General features: G+C 37.0%; 1 protein-coding gene across 1 annotated transcript in view; it reads left to right on the top strand.

Moving 5' to 3' along the window:
- GABRA1 (gamma-aminobutyric acid type A receptor subunit alpha1) overlaps positions 1-12,826 on the top strand; it is a 324,076-nt gene that overhangs the window by 175,501 nt on the left and 135,749 nt on the right. The window lies entirely within an intron of this gene.

Here is a 12,826-nt window from a genome sequence, read left to right as displayed (position 1 = left end):
TGATTTCCGGCGATGTCTGTCTGCCTGCTCAGAGCAGGCGGACAGGTTATGGAGCAGCGGTCTTTGACCGCTGCTTCATAACTGCTGTTTCTGGCGAGCCTGAAGACTCACGCGGAAACAGGGGCATCAAGCTCCATTCGGAGCTTGATAATTCGGGCCCTATGGATTCAATGGGAAATAAAACTGGTCCTCATTTGTTTTCAGGGCTTCTTATTTATCGGAGCTTGATAAATATGCGCCATTGAGGTCAATTTATTAAATGCAGGTGGACATGATTCGCTGTAGCGAATCATGTATGCCAACATCAGTAAATGCCGACAGCATACGCTGTGGGCATTTAACATTGCACAAGCATTTCTTGTGAAATGCATGTACAATGCCGCCCCCTGTATATTCGTGGCCGCTAGTAGGGGCCATCAAACATCCTGATCGTATCCGCTGCTTCTTAAATCTAGCCCAAAAGTTAAAAAAATAATATTTACATGAAGAATTTTGTGCAAAAATGTGATAATGGAAGAGAATTTGAAAGTTGTTTACAATTCTGTGCTATGTCTCACTCATGGATTTTGACTTTAGCATTCCTCTAACTGCTCATGTACATCTGCTTAAAGGGACAGTCTACACCAGAAAGTTATTATTTTAAAAGATAGATAATCCATTTATTAACCATTCCCTAGTTTTGCATAACCAACACAGTTATATTTATATACTTTTTACCTCTGTGAATATCTTGTATTGAAGCCTCTGCAAACAGCCCCCTTATTTCAGTTCTTTTGGCAGACTTGCATTTTAGCCAATCAGTGCTGACTCCTAGGTAACTCCAAGTGCATGAGCACACTGTTATCAATATGACACACGTGAACTAACACCATCTAGTGGTGAAAAATTGTCAAAATACATTCAGAAAAGAGGCGGCCTTCAAGGTCTAAGAAATTAGCATATGAACCTCCTAGGTTTAGCATTCAACTAAGAATACCAAGAGAACAAAGCAAAATTTGTGATAAAAGTAAACTCGAAAGTTTTTTTTAACATTGCATGATTTATCTGAATCAAAAAAAATTTAGACTTGACAATCCCTTTAAGCCTGTGCATTATTATTATTATTATCATTGTTTATTTGTATAGCACTGCAAAATGCCATAGCACTTGGTACAGAGATAGATGTATATGACAAAGACTTGTGATAAGATCCAAATCTAGACCTTAGTGTGTTGTACTTTTCAAGAAGAAATCTGGCTATGGAATAAGATTGCTGACAAAAAGGCAAGTGTGTGTGATTCTTTATCATATTACATAAATTTTGACATATAAACCAAATCTAAATGTACAAATACTATTTTTTTTTTTTTTTGGAAATATATTTTATTGTTACACTTGTCTTTTTTTAGGTACACTCTTTTTTTGCAAATACAATACAATTTTTTCTTTTGGAAGTAGAGTTTTTTGTACTCTCAAAATAAATGCTAGCACCCATTTTGATAAAGAACTTGTGAGGTCACAGCAGTCTGTTTCACGTTTAATTAAATATGGAGAAATAGCTGACAAAATCAATATTATTTAGTATATTACAGTTACAAAAGAGGCAGAATAAGCACTTTAGTCATGCAAAGCACGTTGTATGGTATTAGTGCATTATTGTATAATACAAGGCAGAATAAGCACTTTAGGCATGTAAAGCATGTTGTATGGTATTAGTGCATTAATGTATAACATAAGGCAGAATAAGCACTTTAGGCATGTAAAGCATGCTGTATGGTATTAGTGCATTAATGTATAACATAAGGCAGAATAAGCACTTTAGGCATGTAAAGCATGTTGTATGGTATTAGTGCATTAATGTATAACATAAGGCAGAATAAGCACTTTAGGCATGTAAAGCATGCTGTATGGTATTAGTGCATTAATGTATAACATAAGGCAGAATAAGCACTTTAGGCATGTAAAGCATGTTGTATGGTATTAGTGCATTATTGTATAATACAAGGCAGAATAAGCACTTTAGGCATGTAAAGCATGTTGTATGGTATTAGTGCATTAATGTATAACATAAGGCAGAATAAGCACTTTAGACATGTAAAGCATGCTGTATGGTATTAGTGCATTAATGTATAACATAAGGCAGAATAAGCACTTTAGGCATGTAAAGCATGCTGTATGGTATTAGTGCATTAATGTAAAACATAAGGCAGAATTAGCACTTTAGGAGTGTAAAGCATAATCACCTAGATTACAAGTTTGTGCGTTCGTCTTTTAATGCTGAAAATATGGTATTTTCAGCATTAAAACAGCCATTACAAGTCTTGTCGGTATAGCTGTACCGCAAGCTTTTTAGCCTGTAACGCAACATCAGTACCACACTCTTAAAAATGACGTTTTTTAATGGGATTCCCATAGCGCTGGTATTACAAGTTTTGCGTTCCGACTAAAAAGCGAGTGTTACAGCCTAAAATGACAAGATCCGTACCGCCATCTAAAGTCAGTAGTTATGAGTTTTACGCTACAAAGCTGTAACATAAAACTCATAACTAAAGTGTTTAAAAGTACACTAACACCCATAAACTACCTATTGACCCCTAAACCGAGGCCCTCCCGAATTGCAAACACTATATGTATTAACCCCTAATCTGCTGCTCCCAACATCGCCGCCACTAAAAAAAATATTAACCCCTATTCCGCCTCTCCCCGACATCGTCACCACTATGCTAAAGTTATTAACCCTTAAACCGCCGCCCTCCCGCATCACAAACAACTATTTAAAAATGTATTAACCACTAATCTGCCGTCCGCCTATATCGTCCCTGCTATACTAAAGTTATTAAGCCTTAACCCGCAAGCCACTATAATAAACCTATTAACCCTTAAACCGCAAGCCTTCAAAACCAAATATACTAAATTAAACTATTAACTCCTAAACTTAAAGCCCCCACATTGCAATAAACTAAATTAAACTAATAACCCCTAAACCTAATGTCCCCCTAATTTTAGATTACAATTACAATTTCCCTATCTTAAATTAAATTAAAACTTACCTGTCAAATTAAAAAAATTTAGTTTAAACTAACAATTAAACTAATATAATTATTATACTAAAATTAAACTAACTAACAATTAAATAAAACTAAACTACACATTAAAAAAAATAAGTTACAAAAAATAACAAACACTAAATTACGGAAAATAACAAATGAAATGATCTAAAATAAAAAATAATTACACCTAATCTAATAGCCCATTCAAAGTAAAAAAGCCCACCCAAAATAAAAAAAAACCCTAGCCTACAATAAACTACCAATGGCCCTTAAATTGGCCTTTTGTGGGGCATTGCCCCAAAGATATTAGCTCTTTTACCTGTAAAATAAAATACAAAGACCCCCAACAGTAAATCTCACCACCCAACCATCCCCCAAAATAAAAATCTGAAATCTAAAAAAACCTAAGCTACCCATTGCCCTGAAAAGGGCATTTGTATGGGCATTGCCCTTAAAAGGGCATTTAGCTCTTTTACTGCCCAGACCCTAAACTAAAAAAAAAAAAACCACCCAAAACACCCTTAAAAAAGCCTAACACTTACCCCCTGATGATCCACTTACAATTTATGAAGTCCGCTTGAACGATCTTCATCCCAGAGTTGAAGTCCTGATCCAGGCAGCGAGAAGTCTTCATTCAGACGGCCTCTTCAATCTTCATCCTGGCAGCGAAGTCCTGATCCAAGCAGTGAGAAGTCTTCATCCAGGCGGCATCTTCTATCTTGATCCTGGAGGCGCGGGTCCATCCTGAAGACATTCTGGCACTTAGCATCCTCTTCATACTGTCACCGCCGTACACTGAATCTTCAATGCAAGGGACGGGATCCAAGATGGCGTCCCTTGGATTCCTATTGACTGAAAAATTTGAATCAGCCAATAGGAATTAGAGCTGCTAAAATCATATTGGCTGTTCAAATCAGCCAATAGGATTTAAGCAGCTCTTATTCTATTGGATGATGAATCAGCCAATAGAATGAGAGCTGCTTTAATCTTATTGGCTGTTTAAATCAGCCAATAGGATTTAAGCAGCATGCTGTATAGTACTTTTAGTGTACTGTATAGTATTATTACTTTATTGTATAACACAAGGCAGAATATGCACTTTAGGCATGTATAGCATGTTGTATGGTATTTTTACATTATTGTATAACACAAGGCAGAATAAGCACTTTAGCCATGAAAAGCATGCTGTATGGTCTTATTACATTATTGTATCACACAAGGCAGAATAAGCACTTTAGGCATTCAAAGCACGTTGTATGGTATTATTACATTATTGTATAACACAAGGCAGAATAAGCACTTTAGGCATGTAAAACATGTTGCATTGTATTATTACATTATTGTATAACACAAGGCAGAATAAGCACTTTAGTTATTTAAAGCATGCTGTATGGTATTATTAGATTATTGTATAGCACAAGGCAGAATAAGCACTGTAGGCATGTAAAACACATTTGGCTAGATTATGAGTTGTGCGTTTGGCTTAAAAAGCAGCGTTGGCCGGTCCTAACGCTGCTTTTTAATGCCCGCTGGTATTACGAGTCTTGCAGGTACAGGTGTACCACTCACTTTTTTGGCCAGACTTGGAAATACCGCAAATACACTTACGTCAATTGCGTATCCTATATTTTCAATGGGACTTGCATAGCGCAGGTATTGCGAGTCTGCCAAAAAGTGAGTGGTACACCCTCTCCTGTCAAGACTGGTACCACATTTTAAAGTCAGTAGTTAAGAGTTTTACACTACAACGCCGTAGCATAAAACTCTTAACTAAAGTGCTAAAAAGTACACTAACACACATAAACTACATATTAACCCCTAAACTGAGGCCCTCCCACATCACAAACACTAAAATAATTTTTTTAACCCCTAATCTGCCAAACCGGACATCGACGCCACTATAATAAATATATTAACCCCTAAAATGCTGCACTCCTGCATCGCAAACACTAGTTAAATATTATTAATCCCTAATCTGCTGTCCCTAACATCGCCAACACCTACCTACATTTATTAACCCCTAATCTGCCGCCCACAATGTCACCGCCACTATATTAAAGTTATTAACTCCTAAATCTAAGTCTAACCCTAACCCTAACACCCCCTATCTTAAATATAATTTAAATAAATCTAAATAAAATTACTATTATTACCTAAAAAATTCCTATTTAAAACTTAATGCTTACCAATAAAATAAACCCTAAGCTAGCTACAATATAACTAATAGTTACATTGTATCTAACTTAGGGTTTATTTTTATTTTTACAGGCAACTTTGTATTTATTTTAACTAGGTAGAATAGTTATTAAATAGTTATTAACTATTTAATAATGACTTAGTTAAAATAAAGACAAATTTACCTGTAAAATAAAACCTAATCTAAGTTACAATTACACGTAACACTACACTATAATTAAATTAATTCCCTAAATTAAATACAATTAAATACAAATAAATAAAATTATCTAAAGTACAAAAAAACACTAAATTACAGAAAATAATAAACAAATTACAAGATTTTTAAACTAATTACACCTAATCTAATCCCCCTAACAAAATAAAAAAGCCCCCCAAAATAAAAAAAGTCCTACCCTACACTAAATTACAAATATACCTAAAAAAGGCCTTTTGAGGAGGCATTGCCCCAAAGTAATAAGCTCTTTTACCTGTAAAAAAGTACAAATCCCCCCAACATTAAAACCCACCACCCACACAACACACCCTACTTTAAAACCCACCCAAACCCCCCTTAAAAAAACCTAACACTAACCCCTTGAAGATCACCTTACCGGGAGAAGTCTTCACCCAACCGGGCCGAAGTCCTCAACGAAAAATCTAACACTAACCCCTTGAAGATCACCTTACTGGGAGAAGTCTTCATCCAAGCCGGGCGAAGTGGTCCTCCAGAGGGGCAGAAGTCTTCATCCAGACGGCATCTTCTATCTTCATCCATCCGGTGAGGAGAGGGTCCATCTTCAAGGCATCCGGCACAGAGCATCCTCTTCCATCGAAGTCTTCTTGCTAAATGACGGTTCCTTTAAGTGACGTCATCTAAGATGGCGTCCCTTCAATTCCGATTGGCTGATAGAATTCTATCTATCGGAATTAAGGTAGAAAAAATCCTATTGGCTGATACAATTAGCCAATAGATTTGAGCTGGCATTCTATTGGCTGATTGGAACAGCCAATAGAAAGCCAGCTCAATCCTATTGGCTGATTGGATCAGCCAATAGGATTGGAGTTCAATCCTGTTGGCTGATTGCATCAGCCAATAGGATTTTTTCTACCTTCTTGGATGACGTCACTTAAAGGAACCGTCATTTAGTAAGAAGACTTTGATGGAAGAGGATGCTCCGTGCCAAAAGTCTTGAAGATGGACCCGCTCAGCGCCGGATGGATGAAGATAGAAGATGCCGTCTGGATGAAGGCTTCTGCCTGTCTGGAGGACCACTTCGCCCGGCTTGGATGAAGACTTCTCCCGGTAAGGTGATCTTCAAGGGGTTAGTGTTAGGTTTTTTTAAGGGGGGGGTTGGGTGGGTTTTAGAGTAAGGTTGGTTGTGTGGGTGGTGGGTTTTAATGTTGGGGGGGATTTGTACTTTTTTTTACAGGTAAAGGAGCTGATTACTTTGGGGCAATGCCCCGCAAAAGACCCTTTTAAGGGCTACTTGTAATTTAGTGTAGGGTAGGGATTTTTTTATTTTGGGGGGGCTTTTTTATTTTGTTAGGGGGATTAGATTAGGTGTAATTAGTTTAAAAATCTTGTAATTTGTTTATTATTTTCTGTAATTTAGTGGGGGGGTTGTACTTTAGATAATTTTATTCATTTTTATTTAATTGTATTTAATTTAGGGAATTAATTTAATTATAATGTAGTATTAGGTGTAAATATAACTTAATAATTTGTCTTTATTTTAACTAGGTAGTTATTAAATAGTTAATAACTATTTAATAACTATTCTACCTAGTTAAAATAAATACAAACTTGCCTGTAAAATAAAAATAAACCCTAAGCTAGATACAATGTAACTTTGTTATATTTTGTAACTTTGTTATATTGTAGCTAGCTTAGGGTTTATTTTATAGGTAAGTATTTCGTTTTAAATAGGAATTATTTAGGTAATAATAGTAATTTTATTTAGATTTATTTAAATTATATTTAAGTTAGGGGGGTTAGGGTTAGGGTTAGACTTAGATTTAGGGGTTAATAACTTTAATATAGTAGTGGCGGCGACGTTGGGGGCGACAGATTAGGGGTTAAGAAGTGTAGGTAGGTTGCGGCGACATTGGGGGTGGCAGATTAGGGGTTAATAAATATAATGTAGGTGTCGGCGATGTTGGGGGCAGCAGATTAGGGGTTCATAAGTATAATGTAGGTGGCGGCCGTGTCCGGAGAGGCAGATTAGGGGTTAATCAATATTATGTAGGTGTCAGCTATGTCGGGGCGTCAGATTAGGGGTTAATAAATGTACGATTAGGGGTGTTTAGACTCGGGTTCATTTTAGGGTGTTAGGTGTAGACATAAATGTATTTTCCCCATAGGAATCAATGAGGCTGCGTTAGGAGCTAAACGCTGCTTATTTGCAGGTGTTAGGTTTTTTTCCAGCCAGCTCTCCCCCATTGATTCCTATGGGGAAATCGTGCACGAGCACATTCAGCCAGCTCACCGCTAACGTAAGAAGCGCTGGTATTGAGGTGAGATGTGAAGCAAAATTTTGCTCTACGATCACTTTTTTGCTGTTAACGCCGGGTTTGTAAAAACCCGTAATACCAGCGCTGTCTGTAAGTGAGCGGTGAGCATAAACTGCTCGTTAGCACCGCATAGCGTCTAACGCAAAACTCTTAATCTAGGTGATTGTATGGTATTACATTGTATAACACAAGGCAGAATACGCACTTTAGTCATGTAAAGCATGCTGCATGGTATTATTACATTATTGTATAACACAAGGCAGAATAAGCACTTTAGACATGTAAAGCATGCTGTATGGTATTATTATAATATTGTATAACACAAGACAGAATAAGCACATTAGGCATGTAAAGCATGTTCTATGGAATTATTACATTATTGTATAACACAAGGCAGAATAAGAACTTTAGTCATGTAAGGCATGTTGTATGATATTATTACATTATTGTATAACACAAGGCAGAATAAGCACTTTAGGCATGTAAAGCATGTTGTATGGTATTATTACATTATTCTATAACACAAGGTAGAATAAGCACTTTAGACATGTAAAGCATGCTGTATGGTATTATTATATTATTGTATAACACAAGACAGAATAAGCACTTTAGGCATGTAAAGCACATTGTATGGTATTATTACATTATTGTATAACACAAGGCAGAATAAGCACTTTAGTCATGTAAAGCATGCTGTATGGTATTATTATATTATTGTATAGCACAAGGCAGAGTAAGCACTTTAGACATGTAAAGCATGTTGTATGGTATTATTACATTAGTGTATAACACTAGGCAGAATAAGCACTTTAGGCATGTAAAGCACGTTGTATAATATTATTATATTATTGTATAACACAAGGCAGATTAAGCACTTTAGACATGTAAAGCATGCTGGTATTATTACATTATTGTATTACACAAGGCAGAATAAGCATTTTAGGCATGTAAAGCATGCTGTATGGTATTAGTGCATTATTGTATAATACAAGGCAGAATAAGCACTTTAGGCATGTAAAGCATGTTGTATGGTATTATTACATTATTGTATAACACAAGGCAGAATAAACACTTAGGCCTAGATTTGGAGTTTTGCGTTAGAAGGGGTGCGTTTGCTACGCATGCTTTTTTCTGGCCGCACCTTTTAAATACCGCTGGTATTTAGAGTTCACAGAATGGCTGCGTTAGGCTCCAAAAAGGGAGCGTACAGGCGTATTTACCGCCACTGCAACTCTCAATACCAGCGGTGCTTACGGACGCGGCCAGTTTCAAAAACGTGCTCGTGCACGATTCCCTCATAGGAAACAATGGGGCAGTTTGAGCTTAAAAAAAACCTAACACCTGCAAAAAAGCAGCGTTCAGCTCCTAACGCGGTCCCATTGTTTCCTATGGGGAAACACTTCCTAAGTCTGCACCTAACACCCTAAAATGTACCCCGAGTCTAAACACCCCTAACCTGACATTTATTAACCCCTAATCTGCCGCCCCCGCTATCGCTGACCCCTGCATTACACAATTAACCCCTAATCTGCCGCTCCGGACACCGCCGCAACCTACATTATCCCTATGTACCCCTAATCTGCTGCCCCTAACACCGCCGACCCCATATTATATTTAGTAACCCCTAATCTGCCCCCACAACGTCGCAGCAAACTATCTACAATAATTAACCCTAATCTGCCGACCGCATCTCACCGCTACTATAATAAAGTTATTAACCCCTAATCCGCCTCACTCCCGCCTCAATAACCCTATAAGAAATAGTATTAACCCCTAATCTGCCCTCCCTAACATTGCAGACACCTAACTTCAATTATTAACCCTTAATCTGCCGATTGCACCTCACCGCTACTATAATAAATGGATTAACCCCTAAAGCTAAGTCTAACCCTAACACTAACACCCCTCTAAGTTAAATATAATTTAAATCTAACGAAAAAAATTAACTCTTATTAAATAAATTATTCCTATTTAAAGATAAATACTTACCTGTAAAATAAACCCTAATATAGCTACAATATAAATTATAATTATATTGTAGCTAGTTTAGGATTTATATTTATTTTACAGGCAACTTTGTATTTATTTTAACCAGGTACAATAGCTATTAAATAGTTATTAACTATTTAATAGCTAAAATAGTTAAAATAATTACAAAATTACCTGTAAAATAAATCCTAACCTAAGTAACAATTAAACCTAACACTACACTATCAATAAATAAATTAAATACAATACCTACAAATAACTACAATTAAATAAACTAACTAAAGTACAAAAAATAAAAAAGAACTAAGTTACAAAAAATAAAAAAATATATTTACAAACATTAGAAAAATATTACAACAATTTTAAACTAATTACACCTACTCTAAGCCCCCTAATAAAATAACAAAGACCCCCAAAATAAAAAAATACCCTACCCTATTCTAAATTAAAAAAGTTCAAAGCTCTTTTACCTTACCAGCCCTGAAAAGGGCCATTTGAGGGGCATGCCCCAAATAATTCAGCTCTTTTGCCTGTAAAAAAAGAAATACAATCCCCTCCCCCAACATTACAACCCACCACCCACATACCCCTAATCTAACCCAAACCCCCCTTAAATAAACCTAACACTAAGCTCCTGAAGATCTTCCTACCTTATCTTCACCATACCAGGTTCACCGATCCGTCCTCTGAAGTCTTCATCCAAGCCTCCGAAATCTTCATCCAAGCCCAAGAGGGGGCTGGCGATCCATAATCTGGCTGAAGTCGGAACAGCCAATAGAATGCGAGCTCAATCTGATTGGCTGAACCAATCAGCCAATCAGATTGAACTTGAATCTGATTGGCTGATTCCATCAGCCAATCAGAATTTTCCTACCTTAATTCCGATTGCCTGATAGAATCCTATCAGCCAATCGGAATTCGAGGGACGCCATCTTGGATGACGTCCCTTAAAGGAACATTCATTCTTCAGTTGGACGTCGGAAGAAGAGGACGGATCCGCGTCGGAGGTCTTCAACATGGAGCCGTTCGTCATCGGATGAAGATAGAAGATGCCGCTTGGATCAAGATGGTTGCCGGTCCGGATCTACTCTTCTTCCCGGATAGGATGAAGACTTTGGAGCCTCTTCTGGACCTCTTCAGCCGCCGCTTGATAGAAGACTTCAGCCGGATTATGGATCGCCAGCCCCCGCTTGGGCTTGGATGAAGACTTCAGAGGACGGATCGGTGAACCTGGTATGGTGAAGATAAGGTAGGAAGATCTTCAGGGGCTTAGTGTTAGGTTTATTTAAGGGGGTTTGGGTTAGATTAGGGGTATGTGGGTGGTGGGTTGTAATGTTGGGGGGGGATTGTATTTCTTTTTTACAGGCAAAAGAGCTGAATTATTTGGGGCATGCCCCGCAAATGGCCCTTTTCAGGGCTGGTAAGGTAAAAGAGCTTTGAACTTTTTAAATTTAGAATAGGGTAGGGCATTTTTTTATTTTGGGGGTCTTTGTTATTTTATTAGGGGGCTTAGAGTAGGTGTAATTAGTTTAAAATTGTTGTAATATTTTTCTAATGTTTGTAAATATTTTTTTATTTTTTGTAACTTAGTTCTTTTTTATTTTTTGTACTTTAGTTAGTTTATTTAATTGTAGATAATTGTAGGTATTGTATTTAATTTATTTATTGATAGTGTAGTGTTAGGTTTAATTGTAACTTAGGTTAGGATTTATTTTACAGGTAATTTTGTAATTATTTTAACTATTTTAGCTATTAAATAGTTAATAACTATTTAATAGCTATTGTACCTGGTTAAAACAAATACAAAGTTGCCTGTAAAATAAATATTAATCCTAAAATAGCTACAATATAATTATTCGTTATATTGTAGCTATATTAGGGTTTATTTTACAGGTAAGTATTTATCTTTAAATAGGAATAATTTATTTAATAAGAGTTAATTTTTTCGTTAGATTTAAATTATATTTAACTTAGGGGGGTGTTAGTGTTAGGGTTAGACTTAGCTTTAGGGGTTAATCCATTTATTATAGTAGCGGTGAGGTGCGGTCGGCAGATTAGGGGTTAATAATTGAAGTTAGGTGTCGGCGATGTTAGGGAGGGCAGATTAGGGGTTAATACTATTTCTTATAGGGTTAGTGAGGCGGGAGTGAGGAGGATTAGGGGTTAATAACTTTATTATAATAGCGGCGCGGTCCGGTCGGCAGATTAGGGGTTAATAATTGTAGGTAGGTGGCGGTGACGTTGGGGGGGCAGATTAGGGGTTAATAAATATAATATAGGGGTCGGCGGTGTTAGGGGCAGCAGATTAGGGGTTCATAGGGATAACGTAGATGGCGGCGGTATATGGAGCAGCAGATTAGGGGTTAAAAATTTGAATCGAGTGGCAGCGATGTGGGGGGACTTCGGTTTAGGGGTGCATAGGTAGTTTATGGGTGTTAGTGTACTTTAGACCACAGTAGTTAAGAGCTTTATCAACCGGCGTTAGCCCAAAAAGCTCTTAACTCCTGTTTTTTTTCTGCGTCTGGAGTTTTGTCGTTAGATTTCTAACGCTCACTTCAGCCAAGACTCTAAATACCGGCGTTAGAAAGATCCCATTGAAAAGATAGGATACGCAAATGGTGTAGGGGGATCTGCGGTATGGAAAAGTTGCGGCTGGAAAGTGAGCGTTAGACCCTTTAATGACTGACTCCAAATACCAGCGGGCGGTAAAAACCAGCGTTAGGAGCCTCTAACGCTGGTTTTGACGGCTACCGCCAAACTCTAAATCTAGGCGTATGTCATTTAAAGCATGCTGTATGGTATTATTCCATTATTGTATAACACAAGGCAGAATAAACACTGTAGGCATGTAAAGCACATTTTATTGTATTATTACATTATTGTATAACACTAGGCAGAATAAGCCTCTAACGCTGGTTTTGACGGCTACCGCCAAACTCTAAATCTAGGCGTATGTCATTTAAAGCATGCTGTATGGTATTATTCCATTATTGTATAACACAAGGCAGAATAAACACTGTAGGCATGTAAAGCACATTTTATTGTATTGTTACATTATTGTATAACACTAGGCAGAATAAGCACTTTAGGCATGTAACATATGCATGTGCATAATTGTA

This window comes from Bombina bombina, chromosome 6, assembly GCF_027579735.1.
Source record: "Bombina bombina isolate aBomBom1 chromosome 6, aBomBom1.pri, whole genome shotgun sequence".
Classification (NCBI taxonomy): Eukaryota; Metazoa; Chordata; class Amphibia; order Anura; family Bombinatoridae; genus Bombina; species Bombina bombina.
Note: the sequence above shows the minus strand (reverse complement) of the source record. Positions and strands in the feature narration are given on the sequence as shown.